The sequence below is a fragment of the Triticum dicoccoides genome, chromosome 7A, assembly GCF_002162155.2.
Source record: "Triticum dicoccoides isolate Atlit2015 ecotype Zavitan chromosome 7A, WEW_v2.0, whole genome shotgun sequence".
Taxonomy (NCBI): Eukaryota; Viridiplantae; Streptophyta; class Magnoliopsida; order Poales; family Poaceae; genus Triticum; species Triticum dicoccoides.
This window is the reverse complement of record NC_041392.1, coordinates 76434093-76445951: the sequence shown is the minus strand read 5'-3', so window position 1 is coordinate 76445951 and position 11859 is coordinate 76434093. Positions and strand designations below refer to the sequence as shown.

The window sequence follows — 11859 nt, the reverse complement described above, 5'->3', positions numbered from 1 at the left end:
AACTCGTGGCCTCCTGTTACGTGTCTTGACGTAGGGTCCAAGTCTCCTGAGTTGTATTCGATGAGAAAATCACGTTCCCGAAGGTTTCATTCTATTTGGACTCCGTTTGATATTCCTTTTCTTTGAAACTCTAAAACAGGCAAAAAACATCAATTCTGGGCTGGGCCTCCGGTTAATAGGTTAGTCCCGAAAATAATATAAAAGTGGATAATAAAGCCCAATAATGTCCAAAACAGTAGATAATATAGCATGGAGCAATCAAAAATTATAGATACGTTGGAGACGTATCAAGCATCCCCAAGCTTAATTCCTGCTCGTCCTCGTGTAGGTAAATGATAAAAAACAGAATTTTTGATGCGGAGTGCTACTTGGCATAATTTTAATGTAATTCTTCTTAATTATGGTATGAATATTCAGATCTGAAAGATTCAAGACAAAGTTCATATTGACATAAAAATGATAATACTTCAAGCATACTAACAAAGCAATTATGTCTTCTCAAAATAACATGGCTAAAGAAAGTTATCCCTACAAAATCATATAGTCTGGCTATGCTCTATCTTCACCACACAAAATATTTAAATCATGCACAACCCCGATGACAAGCCAAGCAATTGTTTCATACTTTTGACATTCTCAAAACTTTTTCAATCTTCACGCAATACATGAGCGTGAGCCATGGATATAGCACTAAAGGTGGAATAGAGTGGTGGTTGTGGAGAAGACAAAAAGGAGAAGATAGTCTCACATCAACTAGGCGTATCAACGGGCTATGGAGATGCCCATCAATAGATATCAATGTGAGTGAGTAGGGATTGCCATGCAATGGATGCACTAGAGCTATAAGTATATGAAATCTCAAAAAGAAACTAAGTGGGTGTGCATCCAACTTGCTTGCTCATGAAGACCTAGAGCAATTTGAGGAAGCCCATCATTGGAATATACAAGCCAAGTTCTATAATGAAAAATTCCCACTAGTATATGAAAGTGATAACATGAGAGACTCTCTACTATGAAGATCATGGTGCTACTTTGAACACAAGTGTGGTAAAAGGATAGTAACATTGTCCCTTCTCTCTTTTTCTCTCATTTTTTTATTTGGGCCTTTTCTCTTTTTTATGGCCTCTTTTCTTTCTCTTTATTTTTTTATTTTTCGTCCGGAGTCTCACCCCGACTTGTGGGAGAATCATAGTCTCCATCATCCTTTACTCACTGGGACAATGCTCTAATAATGATGATCATCACACTTTTATTTTTTCTTACAACTCAACAATTACAACTCGATACTTAGAACAAAATATGATTCTATGTGAATGCCTCCGGCGGTGTACCGGGATATGCAATGATGCATGGGTGACAAGTATGAAAGAATTATGAACGGTGGCTTTGCCACAAATACTATGTCAACTACATGATCATGCTAAGCAATATGACAATGATGGAGTGTGTCATAAACGGAACGGTGGAAAGTTGCATGGCAATATATCTCGGAATGGCTATGGAAATGCCATAATAGGTAGGTATGGTGGCTGTTTTGGGGAAGGTATATGGTGGGTGTATGATACCGGCGAAAGGTGCGCGGTATTAGAGAGGCTAGCAAAGGTGGAAGGGTGAGAGTGCGTATAATCCATGGACTCAACATTAGTCATAAAGAACTCATATACTTATCGCAAAAATCTACAAGTTATCAAAGCAAAGTATTACGCGCATGCTCCTAGGGGGTTAGATTGGTAGGAAAAGACCATCGCTCGTCCCCGACCGCCACTCATAAGGAAGACAATCAATAAATAAATCATGCTCCGACTTCATCACATAACGGTTCACCATATGTGCATGCTACGGGAATCACAAGCTTCAACACAAGTATTTCTCAAATTCACAACTACTCAACTAGCATGACTTTAATATCACCATCTCCATATCTCAAAACAATTATCAAGTATCAAACTTCTCATAGTATTCAACACACTCATAAGAAAGTTTTATTATTAATCTTGCATACCAAGCATATTAGGATTTTTAGCAAATTACCATGCTATTAAGACTCTCAAAATAATCTAAGTGAAGCATGAGAGATCAATAGTTTCTATAAAACGAATCCACCACCGTGCTCTAAAAGATATAAGTGAAGCACTAGAGCAAAATTATATAACTCAAAAGATATAAGCGAAGCACATAGAGTATTCTAACAAATTCCAAATCATGTAGGGCTCTCTCAAAAGGTGTGTACAGCAAGAATGATTGTGGTAAACTAACAAGAAAAGACTCAAATCATACAAGACGCTCCAAGCAAAACACATATCATGTGGTAAATAAAAATATAGTTCCAAGTAAAGTTACCGATAGAAGTAGACGTAACAGGGGATGCCTTCCGGGGCATCCCCAAGCTTTGGCTTTTAGGTGTCCTTAGATTATCTTGGGGGTGCCATGGGCATCCCCAAGCTTAGGCTCTTGCCACTCCTTGTTCCATAATCCATCAAATCTTTACCCAAAACTTGAAAACTTCACAACACAAAACTTAATGTAGAAAATCTCGTGAGCTCCGTTAGCGAAAGAAAACAAAATACCACTTCAAGGTAATGTAATGAACTCATTCTTTATTTATATGGGTGTTATACCTACTGTATTCCAACTTCTCTATGTTTTATAAACTATTTTACTAGCCATAGATTCATCAAAATAAGCAAACAACACACGAAAAACAGAATCTGTCAAAAACAGAACAGTGGTGTAGTAATCTGTAGCTAGCGCAAGATATGGTACCCCCAAAATTCTAAAATAAATTGCTGGACGTGAGGAATTTATCTATTAATCATCTGCAAAAATTATTAACTAAATAGCACTTTCCAAATAAAAATGACAGCAGTTCTCGTGAGCGCTAAAGTTTCTGTTTTTTACAGCAAGTTCAACAAGACTTTCCCCAAGTCTTCCCAACGGTTCTACTTGGCACAAACACTAATTAAACACAAAAAACACAACCAAAACAGAGGCTAGATAATTTATTTATTTAATAACAGCAAGGAAAAATATTGGGTTGTCTCCCAACAAGCGCTTTTCTTTAAAGCCTTATAGCTAGGCATAATATTTCAATGATGCTCACATGAAAGACAAGAATTGAAGCACAAAGAGAGCATCATAAAAACACTTGAAAAACACATCTAAGTCTAACATACTTCCTATGCATAGGCATCTTATAGGCAAACAAATTATCAAGGCAAACAAAAACTAGCATATGAAAGGAAGCGGAAAGAAACAATAGCAATCTCAACATAACGAGAGGTAATTTAGTAACATGAAAATTTCTACCACCCTATTTTCCTCTCTCGTAATAATTACATGTAGGGTCATAAGCAAATTCAACAAAATAGCTATCACATAAAATATTTTCAACACGATCCACATGCATGCAAAGTTGACATTCTTCCAAAATAGTGGGATCTAAAGTTGACACTCTTCCAAACCCACTTTCAGTATTATTGCAAACAATATTATCAATCTCATAATCATCATGGGGAGTAAATAAATTTTGAAGATCAAAAGAAGAATCACCCCAATCATGATCATTGCAACAAGTAGAGGACATATCAAAACTAGCATCCCCAAGCTTAGGGTTTTGCATATTATTAGCACAATTTACATAAATAGAATTTATAATAAAATCATTGCGATCATGCTTTTTATTCAAAGATCTATCGTGAATCGCTTCATAAGGTAATTCATCACACTTTTTAGATTCATGAATTTCAAGCAAAACCTCATAAAGATAATCTAGTGCACAAAACTCACTAGCAATTGGTTCATCATAATTGGATCTCTTAAAAAGATTAGCAAGCGGATGAGGATCCATGGATCTTAAGTTCTCTCTTTAGTAATAAATAAACAACTATTCCAACCATACGAGCAAACAAGAAACGGGCAAAAGAGGCAAATAGAGAGGGAGGAGGGGGATAGAGAGAGAGGGCAAATAAAACGGCAAGGGTGAAGTGGCGGAGAGGAAAACGAGAGGCAAATGGCAAATAATGTAATGTGGGAGATAAGGGTATGTGATGGGTACTTGGTATGTTGACTTTTGCGTAGACCTCCCCGGCAACGGCGCCAGAAATCCTTCTTGCTACCTCTTTTAGCACTGCGTTGGTTTTCCCCGAAGAGGAAGGGATGATGCAGCAAAGTAGCGTAAGTATTTCCCTCAGTTGTTGAGAACCAAGGTATCAATCCAGTAGGAGGCTATGCGCGAGTCCCTCGCACCTGCACAAAACAAATAAATCCTCGCAACCAACGCAAATAGGGGTTGTCAATCCCTATAGGGCCACTTACGAGAGTGAGATCTGATAGATATGATAAAGATAATATTTTTGGTATTTTTATGATAAAGATCCAAAGTAAAATAAAGGCAAAGTAAATAAGTAAGTAATAGGAGATTGATATGATAAAGATAGACCCGAGGCCATAGGTTTCACTAGTGGCTTCTCTCGAGAGCATAAGTATTCTACGGTGGGTGAACAAATTACTGTTGAGCAATTGACAGAATTGAGCATAGTTATGAGAATATCTAGGTATGATCATGTATATAGGCATCACGTCCGAGACAAGTAGATCGACTCCTGCCTGCATCTACTACTATTACTCCACTCATAGACCGCTATCCAGCATGCATCTAGAGTATTAAGTTAAAAACAGAGTAATGCATTAAGCAAGATGACATGATTTAGAGGGATAGACTCATGCAATATGAAGAAAACCCCATCGTGTTATCCTTGATGGCAACAATACAATACGTGCCTTGCTGCCCTTACTGTCACCGGGAAAGGACACCGCAAGATTGAACCCAAAGCTAAGCACTTCTCCCATTGCAAGAAAGATCAATCTAGTAGGCCAAACCAAACTGATAATTTGAAAAGACTTGCAAAGATAACCAATCATACATAAAAGAATTCAGAGAAGATTCAAATATTATTCATAGATAGACTTGATCATAGACCCACAATTCATCGGTCTCAACAAACACGCCACAAAAAGAAGATTACATCGAATAGATCTCCACAAGAGAGGGGGAGAACATTGTATTGAGATCCAAAAAGAGAGAAGAAGCCATCTAGCTACTAACTATGGACCCGTAGGTCTGAGGTAAACTACTCACACTTCATCGAAGGGGCTATGGTGTTGATGAAGAAGCCCTCCGTGATCGATGCCCCCTCCGGCGAAGCTCCGGAACAGGCCCCAAGATGGGATCTCGTGGATACAGAAAGTTGCGGCGGTGGAATTAGGTTTTTGGCTCTGTATCTGATCGTTTCGGGGTACGTGGGTATATATATAGGAGGAAGAAGTACGTCGGTGGAGCAAGAGGGGGCCCACGAGGGTGGAGGGAGCGCCTGGGGGGTGGGGTAGGCGCGCCCCCCTACCTCGTGGCCTCCTGTTACGTGTCTTGACGTAGGGTCCAAGTCTCCTGAGTTGTATTCGATGACAAAATCACGTTCCCGAAGGTTTCATTTTGTTTGGACTCCGTTTGATATTCCTTTTTTTCGAAACCCTAAAACAGGCAAAAAACATCAATTTTGGGCTGGGCCTCTGGTTAGTAAGTTAGTCCCAAGAATAATATAAAAGTGGATAATAAAGCCCAATAATGTCCAAAACAGTAGATAATATAGCATGGAGCAATAAAAAATTATAGATACGTTGGAGACGTATCACGGACCAGATGGCTTGTGATTTTTTCAGAGAGGCAAGTTGCACCAGGACTTCCTTAGAAAGATTCCTTAGCAGATAGGCTACTAGTTGCTGATCTTGGATTAACCAAGCAGCATAGACTGGGTTGGGAACGATCTGTTCCTTCCCTTCAGAGTTTTTGGAGGTGATTTTGGCTGATGGTTCAGGGATGGTTCCATCAAGGTAACCAAAGAGGCCTGCCCCAATGATTTGGGATCGGGCTGGGCACGCCATAGCACATAGTTTGTGCGGGTTAAGGGTTCAGAGATGGTGTTGTTGAGGCCGGCTAAGGGGACTTGTCTTGAGGAAGACATGGCAGGTAGGAGAGGGACGATGGAAGCTAGATGAGATGGAAGAGGAGGCTCTGTATACCATGAAAGGTTTCATAAAGCGTCTCAACTCCCGTAACATGGGAGCCCACATGTATTTATATTCATATTGGCGAGGCCAGCTCTCGCAGAGGCATATATCGATAGATTACATTGTTGGTTTAAATAACCAGAGAGATATGGGGAGATAGAGAAGGATTACATCATTAAGAGATAAACAAGTGCTAACAAACTAGATCCTCCTAACTACTCTACGTGAGACCCAAGTCATCTGTAACGTGACATGTTTAACACACATGTCAAGGATACAAATTAGGTTGGTTTCACACATGTTAACATTTTGATTGATGTAACTTCTATAGTAGATCTGGTAATAACCGGTTGGAATGACTAAATTACCCTCCAGCAAGGTAGTCATCGCGGCATAAGTACGCAAGGGCCATGAAATGTGGTAACTGCCAATAGTACAAAGCAGCAGGTAGAAGCATAGAGTTGAGTGACACTTCAGATGCTGCTGCTGCCCACCTGTATGAAGATAAATAAGGGCCACATGCCGTGTAAACATAATATTGCACAGCCACATTGATATTCATTCAATAAATAAACAGAAATGCAATAATACACAGAATATATGCCCATGATACACAAAAGCATGATAGTCTACACCTGTGTAGGTAGTCTATTAGAGCGATGCTACAAATACTAAAGGGTTTATAAAATAGAAATGTAGGGAAGTGATTATGAATAGCTGCATGCTGTGGTCAAGGACAGATGTAAAGACATGAATTTACAGATAGAAAAACCATACACCCATTCCAGTTCTCAAATCTGAGTCATCATATTCATCTAATGCACCTTTTGCTTTAACCGCACCACAGTGCATTCCAACCCCTAAAGACCTTCTAGTGCAATAATGCTGGCATTCGAGTAAAAGAAGGGTTCAGGTAACATAAAGAGTCGCGTCCGGTTGTAAATTTGCTTTCTTGTATCTCCTTCCTTTATAATGCCAGTGGGAGACTTAGAGCCTTCCTTCTCCTTGAAGTATTACCGGACTCCGAGCCTATATGTGACCCCTTTCTTTTTATTTGCTTGCTTAAGATGTCAGTGTATGGCCTGAAACAGTCTCCAGGGCAGTGGAATCATCCAGTTTGATTCTTTATGTCAGTAGCTATGGATTTGAGAGTAGTTCATAACTTCAATTTGTGTGCTTAAGCTGGTAGGTCCAGATGTCTCTATGATATGTTGCTTTATTCTGATGAGTCTGTTATGGCCGTGGGTGCACAAGGCAGCAGGAAATAGGCTTATCCATGAAGGCGTCAGATACATTATGCTAGAGATAGGAAAGTTAAGAAAAGGAGTAACTCAATTAGTAATTGTCCTTGTTGGATACAGTTGGGTCCATTACAAAAAGGCTAGTTAAATTAAGAAGAGTCCAACTGAACTAGGAAGGTAGCTATGGTTTGGCCTTGAGTTTAATAAACCATAAAAAAGGCACGCCTAGGCTCTAGGCAGTAGCAAAACGCCCAACGCTTAATTGCGGCTAATGTGCGCACTTTGGTCAGAAAAGCGCAAGGCAGTGGCAAAACTCACAATTAGCGCCTAGCGCCTTTTAAAACTTTGGTCTAAACTGAAATACATCTTGCGAATCAAGTTAGTCATCCTACATAAAGGACTAGCATGTATATTTAATCACGCAATAAGAGAATAGTTTATCAATCTGTCATCTCCCTCATTCGTCCTCCCTAAGTCATGTTCTATTACCCAATCCCATACGTCGGGCCATGCATGATCTTCATGGCAGTATTAAACCAGATTGTTCCAGTTGCCAGGCCATTAAATGACTATAACCAGGGAGCAGAACAAGAAATTAAAATAGGAGATGAAGAATATACACTCGCTCCATTATTCTACATATAAAATACCACCTTCAACCCGCACCTAGACAATCCAGAAATGTGTCTTCAGCAGTAACATACCCTAGAAGTGGTGGAATGGCGCCAACAACTACTCCCACCCATGTATTGACAGGGTGTATTTGCTTCAATGGAGTGTATACAAATGCATACATGATGATATTGGATGCTACAAGCCCAGCAGCTAAGCCATTAGCCTGCACAGACCTTGCCAAAAATTCTCAATGTTTAGTTCCAATAACACAGCACTTACCAACTTCAGTGGACGTACACACTTAAAACAAAGTGTAAAGCAAGTACAGGCAAATGGCAGAGCCGAACCTTGCAAGCCAGTAATGTTGTTCCTGCAGCTCCAACACTTGTAGCCCACATGGCAGCATGCACAGGACTAATACGCCCTGATGGTAGGGGCCGTCGCATTGTCCTTTTAATTTTAGCATCATTATTTATCTCGAACACCTGAAAAGGATGTCGATGCACCAAGTTCATTGTCTCTAAGTGTGATAACCAGGTGTATAATGATATCTATAAATCCCGAAATAATGTACTCCCTTCGTCCCAAAATAAGTGTCTCAACCTTAGTACAACTTTGTACTAGAGTTAGTACAAAGTTGAGACACTTATTTTGGGACGGAGGGAGTAAATATGTAAGAAAAGCAGAATAACTTCCCAAAAACTGATATTAAAGTGTGACATTGTGTGACAATGAACATAAAAGGATTGCAAGAATGTGAACAAAAATGAATATTGGTTTTGTTAACCATCATGCTAATGGTAAAGGCTACCCCAAAAAACAAGCACACACCTGGTTGAGAGTGTTGGCAGATGCTGCAACCATCATGGTACCAGTGCATGTGTAGCATAGTCCAGCAATGTCTACAATGCTGCCACTCCCGAGCACATGTCCAGCTCCTGTTGTTGCCACAACAAGTGCACTAGATACCATAAAAATGGAATGTATAATCAAATGGAAGAAATGCAACAAGAGGACAAATAATTCATCAGTCACAAGGAGTTCCAAGATAAAAGACACACCATGGAAAATTCAAAATCATAAGGTTGTCTGAATGTATTCCAAAGGACATATATTAACCCATATGGCCACTCTCCAGACATACATTAAGCCAAATCCCACAGAATAATTTCACCAAAGAAGGCATTACAACTAGCATTTTTCATAGGGAGAATAGATGGTCATGCCTACTGTCTAAGATATTTTAACTAACTGAATTTTGAGGTATTGTATCAAACTCTCGATTCAATTTATGCATTCTAGCCAAAAAGAAGTAATAGTGGATGTTAGATGGCACATCAGACTTTCAATAACCTGTGAATTGCATTCCCGTTCTAAATAAGGGTATTATGTGGTTCAACAAACTATAGAATATAAATACCGTATGTGCAATATGAATTCTAGAGAGAACATACAACTGAACATTTGGACTACAAACATATGGGATATTGTTTCATATGAGGACAGATTGCTAGAAGTCGAGTGCCATCAAAATTTATGAAATCTGATGAATGGAAAAAACTACAGATAGTAAACACCTTATGACAAAAACATACAGGAAATAATTAAATTATAGTTCATTTTTACCACCATAAAGGTAATCTTAGCCTTTCAGGCACACTAAACCACCAATTGACCACTATGCATATATAGTCAAGGTGGATCGTCCAAGATAGTAATGATTTGGCAGCGGCCACTATCTACCATCTAGGATCGCCACCGGACGCGAAAGTTTTGGTCAGACCCTAATATTTCAGGACATGGTTCCAAAAGCACAACAAAACTGAATGGTGAAGCAAAAACAAGAACAAGAAGAAGAGAAGATGTCATGTTCCAAACAAACCTAAGTATAAAGACATCTACTGCATCACACCTCTGTTAAGTGTGTCAAGGTAAATTGAATGCAGTTCTGCTTATCAAGAAATTTGGGGTTTCCATCATTGTGGTTATAACAAAAAGAGGTGTGGCTTGTCTAGTCTGCAATACACTTACAATTCCATTTCTACAACATAAACAAAAGGGCTACATTAGCTAGTTTGTCACATAGCACCGTATGTTTCCTAAACATCATCAGAAGTTAATTTCATAGAGCCAGTATTACGTGTGCGAAGCGGAAAATGTCTTACCTCGTACAGAGGGGACGCTGCGTATATTATAGGCAGGGGTGCGAGTCCTGATAACGCATACAGTTAAGATTACAGGAGGGATTACAACTTGGAGGTCAAGCTAGGAAGAGATAGAGTTATAGTTACAGAAGATAAACATCTCCTAGCCTATAACCGAAGACTCCTGCTAAGATATGCTACAAGTCGCCCTAGTACATTGGACACGTACGACAGACTTGATATCTGAAGTTTAACACCCTCCCTTAATCACAACTTCATCAAGTTGAGATTATGCTTGAAGTCTTTGAAACTTCTTGTAGGCAAAAGGCTTTGTAAATCCATCTGCAAGTTGATCTTTGGAATGCACAAAGCGAATGTCAAGTTGCTTCTGAGCAACTCTTTCTCTGACAAAATGAAAATCTATCTCTATATGCTTTGTCCTAGCATGGCACACTGGATTTGCAGAGAGATATGTTGCACCAAGGTTGTCACACCACAAACAAGGAGCATGCTTACTTTGTATGCCAAGTTCCTTCAGCATGGACTGAACCCATATTATCTCTGCTGTGGCATTTGCCAACACCTTGTACTCAGCCTCTGTGCTTGACCTGGATACAGTAGCCTGCTTACGTGCACACCATGATATCAAATTTGGTGCATAGAATACTGCAAAGCCACCAGTGGAGCGTCTGTCATCAAGACAACCTGCCCAGTCAGAGTTAGAAAATGCACTAACAAGAGTGAATGGCAATTTGCTAAAGTTCAGTCCCAAGCTCAAGGTACGCTTAACATATCGAACTATACGTTTTGCAGCTGTCAAATGAACATTGGTGGGTGCATAAAGAAACTGGCAGACTTTGTTGACAGCAAAGGAAATATCAGGCTTGGTAAGTGTGAGATACTGAAGAGCTCCTACCAGGCTTTTGTATTTAGTGTTGTCCTCTTTATTGAAAAGCTCACCTTCTGCAAGAGATAACTTTTCTGAGCTAGATAATGGAGTAAGTGAGGGTTTACATCCCTGCAATCCAGCTTTCTTAACCAGGTCAGTTGCACATTTTTCTTGAGAGAGGAGAATTCCATCCTTGTGTTTATTCACCTCAATCCCAAGAAATTAATGCAAGTCACCAAGATCCTTTAGAGCAAAGTCTGCACTTCAATCCTTGAGGAGTCCTGTGATTGCTTCGTCAGATGAGCTAGTCACAATAATATCATCAACATATATAAGAACAAATATGCACGTGTTGGAGTTGTTGTAGATAAACAATGATGTGTCAGACTTGGAAGGAACAAAACCTAGTGCTTGCATTTTGTGACAGAGGCGAGCATACCATGCCCTTGGAGCTTGTTTTAAACCATATAGTGCTATCAAGTTTACACACATGAGAAGGAGCATTCTTACTCTCAAACCCAGGAGGTTGTTTCATATACACTTCCTCTTCTAGAACTCCATGGAGGAACGCATTCTGAACATCGAGCTATCTAATACTCCATCCTCTAGAGACTGCAATAGACAGGACAAGACGAATAGTGGCTGCCTTTACCACTGGACTGAAGGTGTCCTCATAGTCTATGCTATACCTCTGTTTAAACCCCTTTGCAACGAGTCTAGCCTTATATCGACCAATGGTTCCATCAGCTTTCCTCTTAATCCTGAAAATCCACTTGCAATCAATCAAGTTTTTACCTTGCTGTGGGGGAACCAAGTGCCATGTTTTGTTTCTTTTCATTGCCATATATTCTTTATGCATAGCTTTATTCCACTTCTCATCACACAATGCCGCTTCAAGGGTGTTAGG

The 11859-nt window shown here is 39.7% G+C and overlaps 1 pseudogene; it reads right to left on the bottom strand.

Annotated features, from left to right (window-relative positions):
* The window catches only part of LOC119333135, a 46692-nt pseudogene that overhangs the window by 30981 nt on the left and 3852 nt on the right, over window positions 1-11859 (bottom strand).